Source organism: Lissotriton helveticus, chromosome 1_1, assembly GCF_964261635.1.
Source record: "Lissotriton helveticus chromosome 1_1, aLisHel1.1, whole genome shotgun sequence".
NCBI classification, from domain to species: domain Eukaryota; kingdom Metazoa; phylum Chordata; class Amphibia; order Caudata; family Salamandridae; genus Lissotriton; species Lissotriton helveticus.
In genome coordinates, this window is record NC_136057.1 from 269,467,587 (window position 1) to 269,487,115 (window position 19,529).

A 19,529-nucleotide genomic window follows, 5' to 3' on the forward strand; every position below is an offset into this window, starting at 1 on the left:
TTCTTAGTGGCAACAATTGTGCTATGTCACTAAGCGGCACGCTTCTGTGTAACGTAATTAGTTTGCATGGAGCCTGTGAAGGGAATTCATACAACCTTTCATGTCACCAGCAAGGCGCACCTGCAACTGAAATAGAACCATTCTTTCAAAGACTCTATAATGGGAGTTACATTCTTATTGTAGACCGCAGATGTTGCAGTCTTATGCCCGGGACTCCTTATCTAGTAACTACAACCGCGAAGGTCAAGTGCTGTGGACGCTCTTTATTCCCCAGCTCCTTTCCAGACAGGGAGGCAAGGGCATGGCCCAGTTTGAAAATTACTTCTATTCGAATAGACACTTTAAGCAGAATGAAAACAGTGCTTCTTCAGACGCCTACAAGGCTCACGTCATCAAAAGAAACGTATGATCTACAAGTCGCAAGGACGACTGCAGAGATACATACATTATTATCAACTAATTCCCCCGTACATTTCGCGGAAATCCTAAGCGAAATCTTAAATATTTCTGATACCAATGGGATCTCAGGGGTATTTAAGACAGTATTTTCGATGGCATTAACACCATTCAAAGCCATACTGGGTATTTTTCCAGATTTCGTCCATTCGATTTTTGGCGGACTTCCCCTGATCCTAGGACTAATTGCAGGAATCCTATTGCTAGTCCTTATTTTTCGTTATGGCAACCCATGTCACAGATCAAACTCTCGCGACAATGGAAGATACGATCCTAGCCATTGGATACCGGGACCGGATATCAAAAATCCTGGGACTCTCCCGGCTTAGAGACCTGAACATGACTTGGTTTCTATCATTTCGACCAATGTGGCAAAGGTGTGTTTTACCTGTACTAAGGTGTCTGCTATGCGGAGAAGAATGCGTGTTAGACACCTGTCTGACGCTACAATCGGATGCGCCGGTGGATGCAGATACACTGTTGGTTCCTACCAAGGTTCACGCTTTGTGCTGCCCTCAAAGGCTGCCAATCCTGATGACGGCATTCCTGGAATCTTCACCACTACGATTGAAGAGTAGTGAAGTTCAAGATGAAAGCAGCATCGATCAGGTACGACCTTCTGTCAGCAATGCGAATCAGAATGTCAATGGAGACAATCATGTGCACGAATGCATGGTTACACCTATTTCCGACTTAGTGGAACTTTCCCATGAAGCTGTTGACAGTTTTTTCGAAAGCCTGAATGATATGATGTTCTCTCCAGAACAGAAATAGAGACTTTTGAGTAAAACTCGCACACGGCGTTCCCTGAATTCGGCCTTCAACTTTAAAAATAAAGTCACATGAACAATTTCACTCCAGTTCACGGACAGCAATTTTTTCAGCATGCCCCTTAAAATATTTTTCTACATATTTTTTCCCGGGACACTGATCTTCTGCTTAAAGTAAGAAACTATTCCTAGAGAACTAAAATTTCTATTTTTAGATACTTTATAGACTTTAGCTGCCCGCTGGTAGGTTCACAAATATTTTTATTATGTGATGAAATGGTCTCGGACTTCCTTTCTGTATAGCCATATTAAGAGCCATTTCATGTGTATTTCTCATATACCGAAAAGCAATAATGCATAAAAATGCGTGTTTACTTTTGCATTTAATTCATAGCTTAAGTGCATACAATATATATGACTGCAATTTTTCAGTATATTTGAAAATTTCGAAATGCATTTATGTATTTTGGGGTGGTAAGGTATACACTATACTCTATAGTATGTTGTACTATGTTATACTATGCATAGATTAGTAGATATGACCATAGTTAGCGTGGAGTGGGTGTCGTGTATTTCTATAGGTTCTGAATCAGTCCCCCTATTCCTGACCCTATTCTGGTTAAACTAACTATCAAGTTAACTAACAGTCAGCCCATGAGGCAAGAAAACCCCCATGATGCAGATACCGTTATCTGACGCAGTCACACTCCGGCACAGGAACGTGTTATCTGATTAGGTCATAACGCTTGAGATCTAATTAGACAAGCGACATTCCTCCAGCCCCTGATAAGGCATACGACGTTCTCATAACAAATCAAACCTATGACAACCTGGAAAATCCGTGCGGCCATTGTTTTGATTTCACAGAGAACTTTAGTAAAGAATGTGCTAACGAGCAAGTCGTATGACATCTTTATTGACGTATCTATGTCCATCCTTACGTCAATCTCGGCACCTTTAAGGTATAAATATTGCCGACCTTGCCCTATGCAAACACACGCGTGGTGACAAGACGGAGCAGCCATACTTGCCGAAGCCGAGAGCAGAAGCAGACCCCGCTGGCAGCAGCCCCGCCTTCCTGACGCGCTGAGAGACGCGCTGCTATCTCAAGCCGAGAGACCCAGCACCGGCGCTTCTGGGCAGCCCTCGCAGGCAGCCTGGAATATCGAGAGCAGAGAAAGAGATACCATTCCTCATTCATCCTAACTTCCAGGTACAGAACTGAATAACCCCTCACAGAGAATTCCTTAGTTATTCACTTGGCAAAAACAAACTTAACTTAAACTGTAACTTTCTATTCCCGCCCACGCATTAGACTTAGGTCAGGTACACGGGGTAGGCGTATTTAGAAACACCAGTTGAGTACGTTTAGTCAAATGTATATGTGTATGTAAATATATTTTAATCATTTTAAACATCATATGGCTCAGAAACCATATCAATGTTTTTACAGTATTATTTTATACTATTGCTTTTAATGTATGCACTTTACTTAACTATAAGTATTGCAATAATATCGATCCATTTCTCTTGTACGAGAAAAGAGACTGATCAATAAACAACACCTTTTTATTGAACACGCCCGTCTCTTCCTTTTCTCTACATTCTGATGAGACTAAGAATGCACGTACTGACTGAGTAAAATAATTGCCTTGTGCTCACACGACTCTTGAGATTGACTCTTGATTAGGGGAGAGCAAAGTTGTCATGTTCTATGGTTGTCAGAAACTAAATCCCTTCTTGTCTAATCAGGGAAGTTAATCCTTCCTTGAACATTCGAGAAAGTTTCTAGCGAACTCTGAGCTTAGCTGGCAAACCCCAAAATTAAGTCTAGTATCGACAGTAGTAGACCTAGTTAACGTCTGGCCTAGGCCTTTACTGCTGTAGGTACTATTCCAATGCGCAGAGCCTATTGGGAAAATAGGAGCTACACTACAGGATCACTAATCTACTCTCTGAGTTTATCTCTCATTTAAATGACATTAGGGTATAATCGGCCTCCGGCTAATTTCCCCTAAGGCCATATTGGCCACCTCTGTGGAGGTCCCACCAGTGGGTGGTTTCTTAGGACAGAAAGAGTCCCCGCTTGTGTGCCAACTGGGATCACACAAACAGTAGGGGCTTGGGAACCCTTCATCCCCCCACCTTACTCCAGGACTTCTCTGGGTCATCTTTAACTCTCCTCACTCTGCAGGAGAGAACATAAGCCACCTGACTTGGGCACTCTAGTACTGATACTGACCCTGAGGCCACCTCTTAGCTTGATTCCTGAGATCAGTCAGCTTGTGATCCAGCTGGTCCTTGGGCTGCTCTGTAAAACAAATATTGAATTTTGCTCCATCTGAATCAGCCCGTCATAACCATTAACTTTGCTGCCCCTCACACAGCTTCAGTGCCTTGCTAGAGTAATCTAAGACATCCACTCAAGACTGGCTTGCAAGCTTGTAGTTGTCCCAGAATCTCTGGTGGTATTTCTCAGAGTTAGGCTCAAATTTTCCAACAAGGATGGCTTTCATGGGGGCATACTTGATCTGGTCATCTACCGCTAGTATGAGCAATGCAGCCCTCCAACTTCAGTACTCCTCTGGGATTTTGTGCACCCTCATGGCTACCTCATATGCATCAGGCCATTTGTCAGTATTGTCTTCCATGACATAATTTGGCACCACGTCTTTGGCTATGCAGACCTTCGTGTTACTGTTAGACACTACAAGTAGGCTGACACCATTGCTGCTGGATTCTGAGCTTTCTCTGTCTAGCTTTAATCCTCAGTTCTTTCAGGGTTTTCTCAAGCTCCAGCCACAAATGTATCTTCTGAGAAGACTCTATCAGCCTTCTTTTGCTCTGCCTCTAATCTCATTTTGGCCAACTGAAGCTTGAGCTCTCTTTCTGACATTCTGTCCTCGAGCTCTTCTGAGGACAGGTCCTTTGAAGAAACACTGCTTTCTGCCCCTCAGTGGGCTTTCTTTCCACGGGCAGAGGGCTTCCCTCCTCTGGAGGCTCCTGCTCCGGGGACATAACCAGGTGATCCTCTGTTCCCAACCCTCATCAGGAAACTCCGCATTAGAATCCTCATTCTCAGAGTCCTCAGGCTGGGATTGCATCCTAGTGACTTCCTCATAGGCACGGAGGGCTTTCCTAAAGGCTAGCTTTGTGGCCTTCTTTCCTGCGCATAGTACCCCTCACCTTAAAGAGTTTCTGCGGCTCAACCCTGCTAAGTTTATCCACATTAATTCTCTCTACTTGTAGACTTTGATGTAGGGAACTTAAATTTAGAAAAAAAGAAAAAAAAGCCAAACAGAAATATAGGGAACATTTAAAAGCTCAAACTGGTCTCAAATTAATTATATGGAATAGTGGTGTAACACAAAATTACATCTGTGCGGTGTGCACAGCAGCAGAGACAGCATCGTCTGGCAAAGTGTTTTTTTAAATGTATTAATTCCCCCTTGTCAGAACCTCTTCCCTACTAACCCTCACCCTGCTTTCGTGTTGCCTCACTGGTCCGAGCAGCTGCCACTGATTTCAGGTAGAGATTGGGTCAGATTTCAGTTTGTGTGTGACCAGAAACACATAGGTTGGATAGTAGAAGGATTGGTAAGCAGTCTGAACTTTTTTGTTTTGAGTCTGAAACCCCATCTGCTCCTGAGGCTTTTTGCTTGTTTGAAATTTGTGGTGCTGGAGGTTTGACGGGAGCTACCATGCTCAATGAAGAGAATGAATTTTACCCGATACAATACTGATATCTGGAAAAATAAAATGGAAACACACCGAAAAGGGGATTGCATATCAGATTAGAAAAGTAGAGTAGCCTAAAACACTATTGTTTTAAAACTAAAAAACTATTGTTCATCCAATTAAAATCTTGACAGATATTACGTCCGCTGTGTTTCATAGGATATACTGGAACGGCAATTAGGCGGGCGGGATATCTGTCATGTTTTGACAGACTAACCCCGTCCGTCGAGATCAAAATCAGGCCCTATGTCTTTAACTGTTTTTTAATGAAGCAATATTTATTTTTTAAATGTAGTCCCTTTTCATTGAAGCAAAATGGGCTGCATTTTAAAAGAGAAAAATTTTAATTTGAAGTTTCATTTTATGAGAGTAGACAGTAGTCCATGAGACCACTGCCTGTGCTTAAAAAAATATTTTTTCAACATTGTCCACTTTTAAAATGGTGGTCATCTATTACTGTTCTGCAATTGGAATTTGGTGTCAAAACAGTAATACATACCGTACTGATTCGGAACTTCGAAGGGACACTGAAAACACACCCCTTCTAAATACCAAATCTCAAATGAAATTGCAATTCAGTAACAGGAATCCCATTTTGCATTTTGTACATTTGAAAAAACAATTTTGCTGTGGCCAGCGTAATGCTGCTTTCACAACCATGTATTAGAGAGCAATAGAAACCCCTGTTTTTCTAGGTCATTGGAGGAGTATCATATAATTTATATTCCCAACATAGATTTGAACTTCTTTCAGAGCTAGATGAGAATGACTGTCTGTCTGATAAGTAGATGTTAGCCCTTTTGATATAAGTCGAGCACCATTGACAAAGCAGAAATCGATGATACATTCACATTTGAGGGACTGCCTGGACACTGTGGCTTTCACTGCTTGGGCTTGGGACATACTCAGCCGAATGGCCTGTCTACCTCTTCTTCAGTCAGCAAAGATGCCCTTGACCAGAAACCTAACTTTACTCCCCTCAATGGATGGGCGTCTTTGAACAGTTGAGCAGCATGCAGCTACTGTTGATTGGCGGCCTTTACCCAGGGGTCTCCTTTGTTCAACTGCATGGTATTCACATCTTTGTTTCCTAGGTGTTGAATGGCATGGATATATGTCACTATGCAAACCACAGACTCATTGACTGTACCTGTGCACATTTGGACTGGCAACGGAAACTTCAATAAATCAATCAAATGCCATTTGTAAAGCACCTGGTTACGCCAATGGTGGGATCCCGCTCTATGATCGGACCTAGGAAAGAGAGAAAAATAGCATAGGTTGCCAAATGAAGGTTTAAGATGCCCACCAAAGTTACAACACAAACAGCCAGGTTTTCAATTGTTTGCGAAAGGAGTCTTCCACAGAGTCATATCACAACATCAAGGGCAGGGCGTTCCAGATTTTTGCTGCCAGATAGCCGAATGAGCAAGCAAAATTTCTGGCTTTACGAATTTTGCGAACCTTAGCCTGAAGGCTTCCACTCGATTTGAGGGTGTAAGAGGGTGTGTTGGAGGTGATCAGCGGTTGAAGGTAGCTGGGGCTTCCATTCCACCAGAATTTATGGCAATAGCACATAGCTTTGTAAGAAACAGGCAGCCAATGGAAAACGTTCAGAGCTTTAGAGGCCGAGGATCTTCTATGGAGCCCAAGAAACAAAAGCGCAACCGCATTCTGAATGCGTTGGAATTTGGTAAGACTTCCCTTGGCCACTTCTAGGTACAGAACATTGCCATGATCTAGGTGTGATGTGATCACAGCATGCACAATAGTTTTCCTGGCTGATATTGAGAGGAGATTACTAAGTTTCTTTAGGACTTTGAGGACTCTCCTAACATTGATTAACAAAGGAGACTTCTGAGTCGAATCAGACACCTAGATTTTTGGTTACTGTTTTGGGGTTGAGGGTTTGTCCCAGGGATTCAGGCCACCAGCAGAGGTCCAGAGAGAGGGAGCTTTCCCTACAATCAGAACCTCCGTTTTATTGCCATTAAGTTTAAGCCAATAGTTGGCCATCCATGTAGCTAGCTCTTCTAGGCATAGGGAGAAAAAATGTCTGAGGCTTTGGAGTCCTGAGATAGGGTGACAATTAGCTGTGTGTCATCAGCATAGGACACACTTGTCACATTATGCCTTTCCACAATGTCCGCAAGGGGGCCGATATAGAAATTGAACAAAGTAGGGCTTAAAATAGAGCCCTGCATGACTCCTTGTGCTACAGGTAGACTTTCTAATAAAAAAGGATTCTGCGAGACCTGAAAGCTAAGCTCATGGAGAAATGATCATATCCATCGTAAAGCACTGCCTCCAACCCTTCATTGACTAAGCCTTTGAAGGAGTAGATTATGAGAAACAGTGTTGAAGGCAGCGCTTAGGTCATATAGAACTAGTCCAGCTGTTTGTCCGGCATCCGCACACTTCCTTAGAGTTTCAGTAGCTAACAGGATAGCAGATTGTGTGGAATACAAGGCTCTGAAGCCTGACTGAGTAGGATGATATAAGTAATGTGTGGAGATATGTGTAGTTAGTTGGTTAAAAAACTAAACACAAAGAAAAGGTCCCAGGGGTATGTTTTAAGACCCTACCTGCTAAACCCCCTGAACAGAATTGACACCAACCTTAATTAACAGTGAGTCCACGTAAACAATGTACCTGAATATACAAAATAACAACAGGGAAAAGTTTAACAAAAACGAGTTCCCATCAGTCCACCATCGAGACCGCCCTTCATCATCTGGGATCTCTTATACACATATCAATATTGCTTTCAGAGGTAAAACACCTATACTGGCAGATGACAGACCATGCACAGGAGTAACCACAGCAATTATGCAGATGTGAAAAAGTGGCGTGTCTAGTGGGGAACTGAGTAGCAGTGCATTGGAAAAAAAGTGTGTTGTGAAAAGAAAGAGAAAAAGGTTCTAAAATTAGGTCGTGATCGGGGACAACAATTTTAATATACACCCTCACACTCCTAAATCAGTAAAAGCAGTGCAAATAAGTGGTATAACAAATGACCACTCAAAAAAGATGTAAGGTCGACATGTTTCTGCAGTCGAATGGAGTCTCGAGATCCCCTGCTGCTTCCTCAGGACCATTAGTGCTACTGCTAAATTAAAACAAATTAAACCATATCACCTGGATAGTGTATGTACGATCATCTTCTCATCCTGAACATAAGAAGAAAAATGTATATATAAGGGTACATTGTGAATCATTAAAATATCATATATAACATGCACATTGTGCCTTCATTATAATGTTTGTGCTGGTCATATATAGTTGTTGACCATCATCAAGACCGTCTAAGTCAGTCACAAATCACCAATTCGTAAATTTACAAATTTGAATTCACTCACCCACTTGATGGGAAGGAAAAACCCCACCTCACCTGGCACGAGCTCAGGTAGTGGATGCACCGCACTACAAAGAAAACGACAGACAAATAGATGTATCTACACCTATATACATTCCTAGTCTAACCAGTCTCAACCTGCGCCACATACGGCGCCACATTCGCCTGCCAATGTCAAAAACACACCACCTGGTCGCATTCATCTCTTAAGGGAAAGTCTTGCCAGTTATTAACAGTCTCGTAACTCAAAGCCCAATTATTAACAGACCCAAAAGGTACATACACACAGATTCGTATTCCTTGGTGGTTATAAATAAAAATCACTTCTCCGTCGGTACACCGGTCGTCCCTCTAAGCTCTATCGTGGGGAGGAACCGACTCGGTGCACCGGAGGGGAATAAATGCCTATCCTACTTCCGCATCAGGCGTTGGGCGTGTACAAACGTGCCCGACGCGCGATGACGTCTCAAAACGCTGATGCTGTAGGACGCGCTATTGCAATTGGGAACTGTAGTTTCCGAATGGACATTTGCATGCAAATTGGCGGTTCGAATCCCCGAAGGGGGACATAAATTGTCAGGGATGATAAATTATTCATGAATAGTTAACAATTATATCTCTCGAGGCCATGCACTATATTCAATCATTACCAGTCCCCAACCTGGAAGGAACAGCCCTGATCATGGCTCAGACTGGCTGAAAGTTGCCGAGTAGGCGAAAGTTGTATGATGCTCTTACTCGCTGATTGTACCAACCGAAATCATTTAGGTTTCTCCACTCGATGTAATAATCATAGCACTATACATATCATGCCAACAGGTGGAATGTACATGGATTAACTACATTATCTCGTGGAATCAGCCATGACATTCTCAATAATAACAATCAGGCCACTTGTTACAAAGATATTATGTAATATCTAAGGGACTGAAAGACATATTGAAAAGATGGAATTCATGAAAACATGTAATTCATGAAAAAATGCCTAGCATTTACAGCGACATCCATGGGATGTCTTCGTTTAACCCACATTCATCACTCCGAAGTCTGTAAACCCATTTTTGTTCACATTTGAACAGGAATTTAGAGATGTCAATTACAGAAGGAGGGATCCATGGTTGGTCCAATACTGTCGAAGAGATATCAGAAGGTTGATGACCCACTTGTAAAAAGTGATTCGTCAATTTCGTAGCTTGTTTACCGCAACAAAATCCTAACTTCTGTGAATACCAAAAGTAGTAAGTTCATTCTGTGAATGCCAAAAGTAGTAAGTGTATTCTGTGAATACCAAAATAGTAGTAAGTTTAGGATTGAGTCTTAAGTTCATTCTGTGAATCAGGCCCCAATGTATAGCATGATGCCTCATGATTCAGGGACGTAATAAAAAACTAAAAAAAGACAGTGTCCCTCAATACACTAACACCCACAATGAAAGTCCTCCCATATCAGTCAGTTAGACCCTCATAAACACTGTGATGCCATATAACACAGGAATGACCCCAACATAATAACCCCCACATGAGCCTCAGAATTGCTGCAGTAGCGGTCAGAGGGACATCATTATATCAAACCTGAGCTGTGAGAAATCCTGGTGCAGGTCAAATCGCCTGTATCCATATATACGCCAGCACGCCACCCCAGTCAAATTTAAAGCGAGCCCCATACGTATGACGTATGCCATCTTCGGGAGCATAGACCATATCGATTGTCAGTGAGCCTCTATTAGTGGCTCCATCTTGGAAGGTCCCAATAGTAGGACCTAACATATAAAAATATTTGTACAAAGCTTATAGAATACATCCCCAATGTTCTACAGGTTAAAAGGATCACAGAGTTGGAAAAAAGATTAAAATTAAAAAAATGAAAAAAACATAAAATTTACAAAAAGTAGTAGCACCCCCAAGAATGACATCGCTAAATGTGTAGTAAAGTAGAAGGAACAAAGAAAATCGTCATACACACTGTGTCCACCACATATCACGCTGTCATGAAATTAGAATATAGAAAAATATGAAAATATATGGCAAACTAAAACAACAAACTTTATAAGACTCCACATATTAAATGCCAAAATGCAATAATAATAATAGATCTCAAATCTTCACATACTGTAGTGTAGTTCCTATAGTCCCAATAGGCTCTGCGCATTGGAATAATATCTTCAGTAGTGTAGACGTAGGACTGAGGTTAACTAGGTCTCTACTGACCATATTAGACTTAAGTTTTTTGCCAGCTAGCTCAGAGTTCACTAGAAACTTTCTCGAATAAGCGAGGAGGAATTTAACCTCCCTGGATAGACAAGAAGGGATTTAGTTTCTGACAACCATAAAACATGACAACTTTGCTCTCCCTGAATAAGAGTATATCTCTAGAGTCGTGTGAAAACAAAAGACAGCTATTTCACTCAGTCAAAGGTGCGTACTTAGTTTCACCAGATTGTAGAGAAAAAGAGAGACGGGCGTTTTCAATAAAAGGTGTTATTTATTGAGCAGTCTCTTTCCTCATACAAAAGAAATGAATTGCTACAATTGCAATACTTATAGTTAAGTAAAGTGCATACAGTAAAAGCAGGATTATGAAATAATACTGTAAAAGCATTAATATGGTTTCTTAGCCATATGATACTTTAAAATGGATAAAATAGATACATACATATATACATTGACTAATCGTACTCAACTGGTGCTTCTAACTACGCCTACCCCGGTGTACCTGACCTAAGCCTAATACGCGGGATGGAGTAAGTAAGTAGCAGTTTAAGTTAAGTTTGTTTTGCCAAGAATCTGACTCAAGAATTCTCTGTAAGGGTTTAGTCAGTTCAGTACCTGGGTATTAGAAGGCAGGAGGGCTGGTATCTCTCTCTCAGGACTCGGTATGCCAGTAACCCGCAAGGGTAGGCTGGAAACGCCGGAGGCTGGATTTCTCGGCAAGAGAAAAGACAGCGTCTTTCTCAGCGCATCAAAAGGGAGGGGCAGCGTCCGTGGGCTCTCGCATCAGCTGGGCTCTTCGGAAGTAGATAGCTGCTCCTCTCCAGGATTACCACCGTGTGTTTGCTTCAGGCAACATTGGCATATTTATACCTGAAAGGTGCCGGGTTTGACGTAAGGCTGGACATAAGACGTCAATAAAGATGTCACTAAGAACTGGTCGTTCTTACAGTGCTTTACAGGAGTTCTAGGATGAAATCAAAACAAAGCAGCGGGATTTCCCAGGTTGATGGAGGTTTGGATTTGTTTAAGAACTTGGTGTGCTTTCTAAGTGGCTGGAGGAATAGCCTTGCTTAATGTGACAGCATGCGCTATGACTGAATTATGAAAAGGGTTTCTATGCCATTGTGGGGATATTATTGATTTATAACCGGCCAAGGGCAAAGAATAGGAATATCGATTCAGGTACCTAGATAAACACACTACATCCACTCCACGAATTCATGTGCATAATTACTAAACTAAGCAATAGTAAACATATCTAACGGAGCATGTGTATACCGATCCACCCCAAAATACAATATTTTGCATCTGAAATGGCATATGCGAAATACACGAAAAATGAGTATAGGTACTGTACGCTTTCAAGCAGTGTAATCATTCATTAAAAAGGATGCATATATATATCAACATGAATGATTTGCGAAAATTGCACATGAAATGGCTCTTGATACAGAAAAGAAAAGTGCGAGACCATTCCATCACATATAAATACAGTTATTTGTAAATATGCTAGAGGCTGAGGTAATATATTGTCTCTAGAGTTCCTAAAAATAGAAGCTCTGTTCTCTAAGAATAGTTCTACTTTAAGCAGAGGATGAGTGCCAAAAAAAAGTAAATATTTTGGAATCAGGGGAAAAATAATTTCGTTTTTCAAGGGAAGAAGTCAAAACAGTTCCAAATATTTTCAGAAGCTTTTGTTTTTCAAAGCTGAAGACCGAATTCAGAGTTCAGGGAACGCTGAGTGCTCGTTTGCTTAAAGGTTTATTCTTTTTGTTCAGGGGAGAACATCATTTCAGACAGACTTTCAAAAAAGCAGTTTACCGCTTCAGGTGAAAGTTCGACCAAGTTGGAAAATGCCGCAACTGTGCAGTCGTGAGAATGATTGCTATCATCGATGTCAGGATCAGCAGTGCTCACAGAAGGTCGTACCTGGTTGATGCTGCTCTCATCTTGCACTTCACTACCCTTCAATCGCAGTGGTGAAGTCTCAACGAATGCCGTCATCAGGATGGGTAACCGCTGGGGACAACACGATGCATGAGCCTTTACTGGACTTAGCAAAGTATCTGTATCCAATGGTACTTCTGATTGTAGCGTAAGACAGACGTCTAACACGCATTCTTCTCCACACAGCATACATCTTAACACAGGTAAGATACAGTTCTGCCAGATGGGTCTGAATGAAAGAAACCAGGTCATATTCAGATCTCTTAGCCGGGCTAATCCAAGAACTTTAGTTATGCAGTCCCGATAGCGTATAGCTAGGATCGTTTCTTCCATTATTGCTGGAGTCTTGTCTGTGACATGGCTTGCCATAACGTAGCAGGAGTATCAAAAATAAAATGCCTGCTACGAGTCCCAACAGGAGTGGAAGGCCGCCAAAGAGTGAATGGACAAAATTAGGAAAGATGCCCAGGACTGCTTTGAAAGGTGTCAACAGTCCCGAAAAAATTGTCTTAAATATACTCGCGATGCCATTCGTATCAGAAATGTTTAAGATTTCGTTTAGCATTTCTGCGAAGTGTAAGGGGCAATTTGTTGATAAAAGGTTATGTATCTCTGCCGTTGTCCTTGCAACTTGGAGATCATACGTTTCTTTTGATGACGTCAAGGGCACAGGCGTCTGTAGAAGAACAGACTTCATTCTGCTTAAAGTATCAATTCGAATAGAAGAGATTTTCAAACTGGGCCAAATCTTTCCCTCCCTGTCTGGAGTGTCGTTCGGATACAATACTTGCATACAGCAAGTGGCCCTGGACGAAACGCTTACCAGATAAGCTTTTCCTGGCACCAAGCCACAACATCTGTGGTCCACTATTAGAATGTAGCTCCCGTTCAAAAGTCGTCTAAAGAATGGCTCTATTTGAGTTGCAGGTGTGCCAAGCTGGTGACATGAAAGGTTATTTGAAGTCCCCTCACAGGCCCCATGTAGATTTATACCCTGACACAGAAGCATACCACTTAGTGATTTTTCACAATTATCACCACTAAGAAATACATTCTGTCCTTTTTCACTATAACATGTGTGAGTGTAAGGTAATTTCCATGATGACTTAATGTATCCTTTACCCAATCTTTCATACTGGCCTGCCTGTATATACTTTTGGCAGTATCGAAATTGGAAAGTCGTTATCGGAATAGTTATTATCCCGTGTATTATCCATTCAATGACAGGTCGTTCTGACATTGTCAATGGTAATCTCTCAAGTTTTTCAATGCTCAGAATTGTATATTCTGCTCCTTTTTGTGCCAAGCTGATTTGTATATCAGTAAGGTTAAAGATAGAGAATAGTGACGTTGTGTTGATTAAACGCCAAGGCACGTAGCCTGAACGCAGATTTTGTGACGTCCAGCCAAGCTGTACAATAGAACGCAATTAGAACTGACCATGTTGTAACATTAGCATGTCCTGCTCTATTATATCGATTGCAGATGATACAATACTGTCCAGTGAATATATTCTGGAAGACAGAGTCATTAACCCATTGTCCACAACAGAAAGTGATTTTTCCAAATTAATACGGTCAATTTCCCGTATTTTCTCTGCTGTTTCAATTTGAGTTTCTTTCCAAGCTTCGTTATAAGCTCCATATATAGAGGCCGCTATGAAACGTTTTTGACGCTGTTTGCGTGGTCCCATAATGAAATCACGCAAGTCAGCACCTTCTTTAAGTAAAGTTAAGTGTTGCTTAATTTCTGCCAGTGTGGATGTATGTAGCCATTCAAGGCAGAGTTTTCCTACACTGTATGTTGTTACTATCCCTGGATATTGTCGCTGGGAGTATCTAGGGTCTGGCCTGGTCAATTTGAACCCCTGTATTTTGCTCAGGAATCTATCGCGACAGTTATTTGTGTCTGTGGGCCAGATCAACCATTTTTTCCAATCAGGATGTGTTCTGTTTTGGTTTGAAATATGGGATACGTCTATCCCAACATCTGTAGTGCTATTACTGTCAGGTGTTGGCTTTGGAATAGACGGTTTGTTTAAGTCTTTAATTTTGGCTAGGCCAAGACAGGTTGTTTGTTGAATTGTGTCATTCAAAAATATAATTTGTTCTGGGATCATGCAGGCTCTGAATAATGATTCTATACCTTGGACTTGCCAATCTTTAGTACCCCAGATGGTTTTTGTCTCAATGTTATTTTTCCAAAATTCAAAACCAAATGTATTCATTTTTTCAAAAAATGTTTCTGAATAGATTAATTTTGTATTTGTCAGCATGGTTTTCATTCCTGTCTTATTTAACAATTTGAAATAAAACGTTTCTGCTTCACTTATGTTAAACCCTGAGAAGTATGGGAATTTCTCATAAAATGTTTTTGAACGACCTTTTGGTGGAGTTGCACAATGTTCCCATTGATTATAATTTAAAACATTTCTAGGTTGAGCAGATTTATGCAAATAATGGTTACCATAATGGTTGTAGCAGTACATCTGATCATAATTCGATGAACCTTGTAAATAATCATGTTCTGTAAATTTTGCTGACATAACTAAGTCTGACATCATATCATTAATACTTTCAAAGTCCCATCCATCAGAGAATGTACTCGGTTTTCCAAAGTCTTTTAATGAAACCTTAAATTGATGAGGATACTTCAAGAGCTCGACCGGGCCATATATATCGTAATCTGTTTTGTCCCATGCTGCCCCACTGTGTATTGGATTGGCTGTGAAATTTACTGAAGAAAGTTCTCTTTTCTCGATGTGTGAATACTTGTGTGGCTTTAGGACCAGGTTTATTTTCTGGCTTGCTGTGTCCATTGTAACATATGTTCCCTCAATGAAGTGTCCCAAGCATGATGCATGATGAGCCAAAGCAGGAGGAAAAGTACACCTAGCACCACCCAAAATTCAATCCATGGGGAAATCAGATAGGTTTCTTGTAGTTGATGAAAGAGTTCTTTAGTTTTGTCTTTAAAAGTTTTTGTTGTTGTTGGCTGTTCCTCAGGTTCGCTCAGATCCTCAGAAAAGTCATCGAAATTGATGAAGTAGCCTGATGCAGTTCTGTCAATTATTGGAATTGCTTCTGGATTTTTCTTTGTTTTATTAGCATAGTCTGTGGCTACATCGTTGTAGACAGGTGTTTCTTGACGAATTGTTGCAATTTGGGTTTTCAAGAGGCATAAGTTCCATGGCTTTGTTGCATAGTCCTTGTTGATTCACTGTAGGTTTATCAAATGTGATTAGTCTCTCAGTTTGAACCTCTTGATTTGTAGCAAACTTTGGTGTTCTGCTATTTCTTGGGAGTCCACTGGGCCTACTACTTATTATTGGCCACATGATTGTTGTTTAACCAGGTCGATGGATACAACTCGGTTCTCCTTTTTACCAGCATGGGGCGGTAGTACAACTGATCTTGTTCCGTTGACAGCTAAGACAGGTACATCTTTTCTGTAAGAAGGCCCAAATTCCTTCTTCACCACGATTTTCTCTCTGACCAGATCCCCAATCTTTGGAATCCAGACAGGCCTTGCTGGGACAGGTGGTTTCTCTTCAGTGTCTGTTGGCTGTTGTTTCAACTTTATATTGCTCAGGTCTTTTCTTGTTTCATTTAAGTCCTGTAAAATAGCCAAACGATCTTTGATATCAAAGCATTTTCCTTCTACCACTGAAGTCTGACTATCGAGATCCTGGATATGCATTCTAGTCCCGAACAATAGTTCGTACGGACTGAAACCTTTTAGAGAATTTCTTGGCAGATTGTTAAGACTACGTTGGACACTTATTAAATGTGTGACCCACCCAACCCCCGAACCTAATACCTTTGCCGTTATAGATTGCTTTATGTCTCGGTTTTTTCTTTCCACCATCCCATTTCCCTCAGGAAGGAAGTGATAAGATTCCCGCAATGCAATGCCCATGCTGGTCCTGTCCTCCTTATAAGCTCGAGAGCTAAAAGCAGGACCCTGGACAGAATGTAGCATGCCAATTGCGTCTATGCCGCTATAGACTCGCAAATCTTTTATAACAGTTCAGACGTCAGCCGAGAGCTGTGGTCTACATTGTAAGTAAAACTAGTCTTAAATAATATTAAAGGGACACATTTTTCCTGGGTATTTTGTATTGATATTCTTGTGATATCTAAAAGAAGGGCATTGGTAATACTCCGGGCATTTCGCCACTGCGGTCTCTGTTGCAGTTTTGACAGTAAAATGCAAATTTGTAGTTTTGCAGGCTCATTCCCGGCCACCAGTATATTGATTGTAATTCTTTCAGAGATTCCTTAATCTTAAGGTGTGTTAGATCCTCACCCATATGTGCGTCTGCTATTAATAAGTTTCTCCTGTTCGTGTTTGGAATTACTCTATCCCCCACTTCAGGGATTTGAGCAAAAGGAACGGAGTTTGCATCGATCACGTATGTATAATTGAGTGGATAGTTGATGGGTAGTGCTGCACAGTCGCCTTTTGATAACGTTTTTACCACCAGCATCGTTTCCCCGTCTACGTATTTTCCTGAACGCTTTTTTGTAGCTACGGAAGCCGGCTTAGTTGCTTTCACTGTGGCTGTCTCAGCCAATGAATTCCCTGAAACGTGAACGCCATCACGTTCATGACTCAATGAATGTATCACGTGAGTCTTTGGTAGTTCTTTCTGTAAAAAAACTACCTGTTCCCAAAGAGATTTTCGCTTTATTGTGGCACCTGTGTCATCTTTGTAACCATTTTGAACCCAGTTCTGCAAGTCGTTATTGTATGATTTGACGCAGTAATATGAATCGCACACTATTAGTGTCGGGAATTCGCGATCGGCATTATCTAGCGCCATTTTTAATGCTATTACTTCAGTTTGTTTATCTGAATTATTTTCTACAGAGTGTGATTTTGTTACCAGAGGTCTCAATTTACCTCCGCGCCACACGTATTTAACAATCTCGCATGTGGCGTTATAGGCTTGTTTTCCCCAAACTGAGGGTTGTGCATGTCCGTCTGTATATATTACACAGGCGTACTGTTGTATGGGCAGAATGTCGATTGGCAGAGGATATTCTCTTTCATATTCTAGATTTTTTAATTTTGTCATTTCCGGGTCAAAATAGTATTTCACTTTGTCTGTAGCAAGAGAATTTTCCCATTGTATCCATTTTGGATTTAATGCCACAGTAGGTAAATTACATGGGCTTGTTAATGCCTCAAAGGCTGATTCTGTTGTTCTAACAGTAATCTGTCTGCCATCAGCTTGGTCTCTTTCTTTTGCTACAGCTGTTTGAACCGCATGAACAATGTTTTCCTTAATACTGAATGTTTTTTCAGCTTCTGTGTACAAATGTGATTTGTATGCTATTGGTACCTTTTCTCCCTCATTAGAGGTTAGGTATGTGAATCCGCATCTTCCTGTGATGACTCGGATTACAAGGTTGCGTGTGTTATCGCGTGTTTGCAATTTTGTTTTAGCTAACATGTCTATTTGCAATGATCTCAAAATTTCTGTGGTTTTTTGAGTCCAATTGATTGTTTTAAAATCTTGTTTTATTAGTTCATAGAGAGGTTTAACCCTCTCTGCATAATTTAGAATGTAAGTTCTTCCGAAATTCAGGAAACCTAGAATTGATTGTAAGTTTCTTAGCGTTCTTGGTGCTTGGATTACAGCACATTTCTCTAAGAAATTGTCTGCCAGGCTTTTGCCTTCACTTGATAATTCATATCCTAAAAACAGGACAGTTAGATGGGCAATTCGTGACTTTTTAAAGTTGAATTTGTAACCCTCTGCTGCGAACCCAAGTATTATGGTGTTCACTCTTTTCAAGTGAGTATCCAAGTCATCATCTGTTAGATAGATGTCATCGACATAAGATAATGCCTCATCATCATACAGTTGTAGTAACTCTGTTACTCTTGCTGAGAATCATCCTGGGCTGTTCTTGAACCCCTGTGGGAGTCGACAACATTTTTTCTGCGAGCCCATTATTGAGAAAGCGGTCAAATACCTGCTTTCAGGTGCTATGTTTTGACAAAAGAATCCATTAGAGATGTCTAATGTTGTTTTGTATTTTTTGTGCACAATGTTATTCATTAGTGCTGCACTGTGTGAGTTTTGTACTGCAAATGTCTTGCAACATGAGTTAAGGTGTCTGTAGTCCAAAACTAGACGATATGAATCGTCTGGCTTGGAGACAGGAAACAAAGGATTGTTCATTTGTGAGGTGCAAGTTTCAATCACCCCTTGGTATTCAAGTTGATCTAAGATCTCCCTGACCTGTTTTTTAGCTTCTTGCTTAATTGGGTACTGCCTCTGTGAAGTTGGTTGACATTTTAACTGGATTTTGTGAGGAGGAGAGTCCTCATCCCATCCAACATGGTTTTTATATAATGCAGGAGCTTGGGCTACTGCCCACTTTCTTGCAAGTGTATACTTTTTATGTATTGGAATTTGATTTGAGAAGGCAGGCATAATCATTTCTTCACCATGAGGGCACTCCCTGACAAACTCCGGTGGCCAGTCTTTTTCAGCTAAAAGGATGTCATAGCCTTTTGAGAGGTTATCCCAAAATAGACCCCTTATTTTCCTAGTCTTATATCCCTCTATACGTAATGTTATTTCGTATATTTTATGAGGTTTGCTAACTCTGGTATCTGCAGTTTCCACCTGAATGTATTCATTCGTGTCCACTGTCTCCAGATGATTCATCAGGATCTTGCGAGCTATGGTCACTTCTGCTGCGCTGTCTAGCATTGTCTGAGCCCACTCTCCGTTTTTCAGCTGTGTCCTCAGGATCCTCGGCATGTTTGATTATTTTAATGCTGGCTACCTTTTTTTTGGGAAATTGTAATTTTTTACTTTGATGAGCAGGTTCCTTGTCTTTGGACTTGACGTGCTCTTCCCTGTGTTCTGGCCGTCCTCTTCTTTCCGATTTCTGCGAGGAAGTCTGAAAAGATCGAGAGGAACGTGTATCAATATCTTGATATCTATCAGGTTTCTTCAAATTATCCCTGTTTCTAAGGTTGTATCTTTTCTCAGAGGGCTCCCTCTGGGAAGACTTGTGTCCTTGGTCCGGA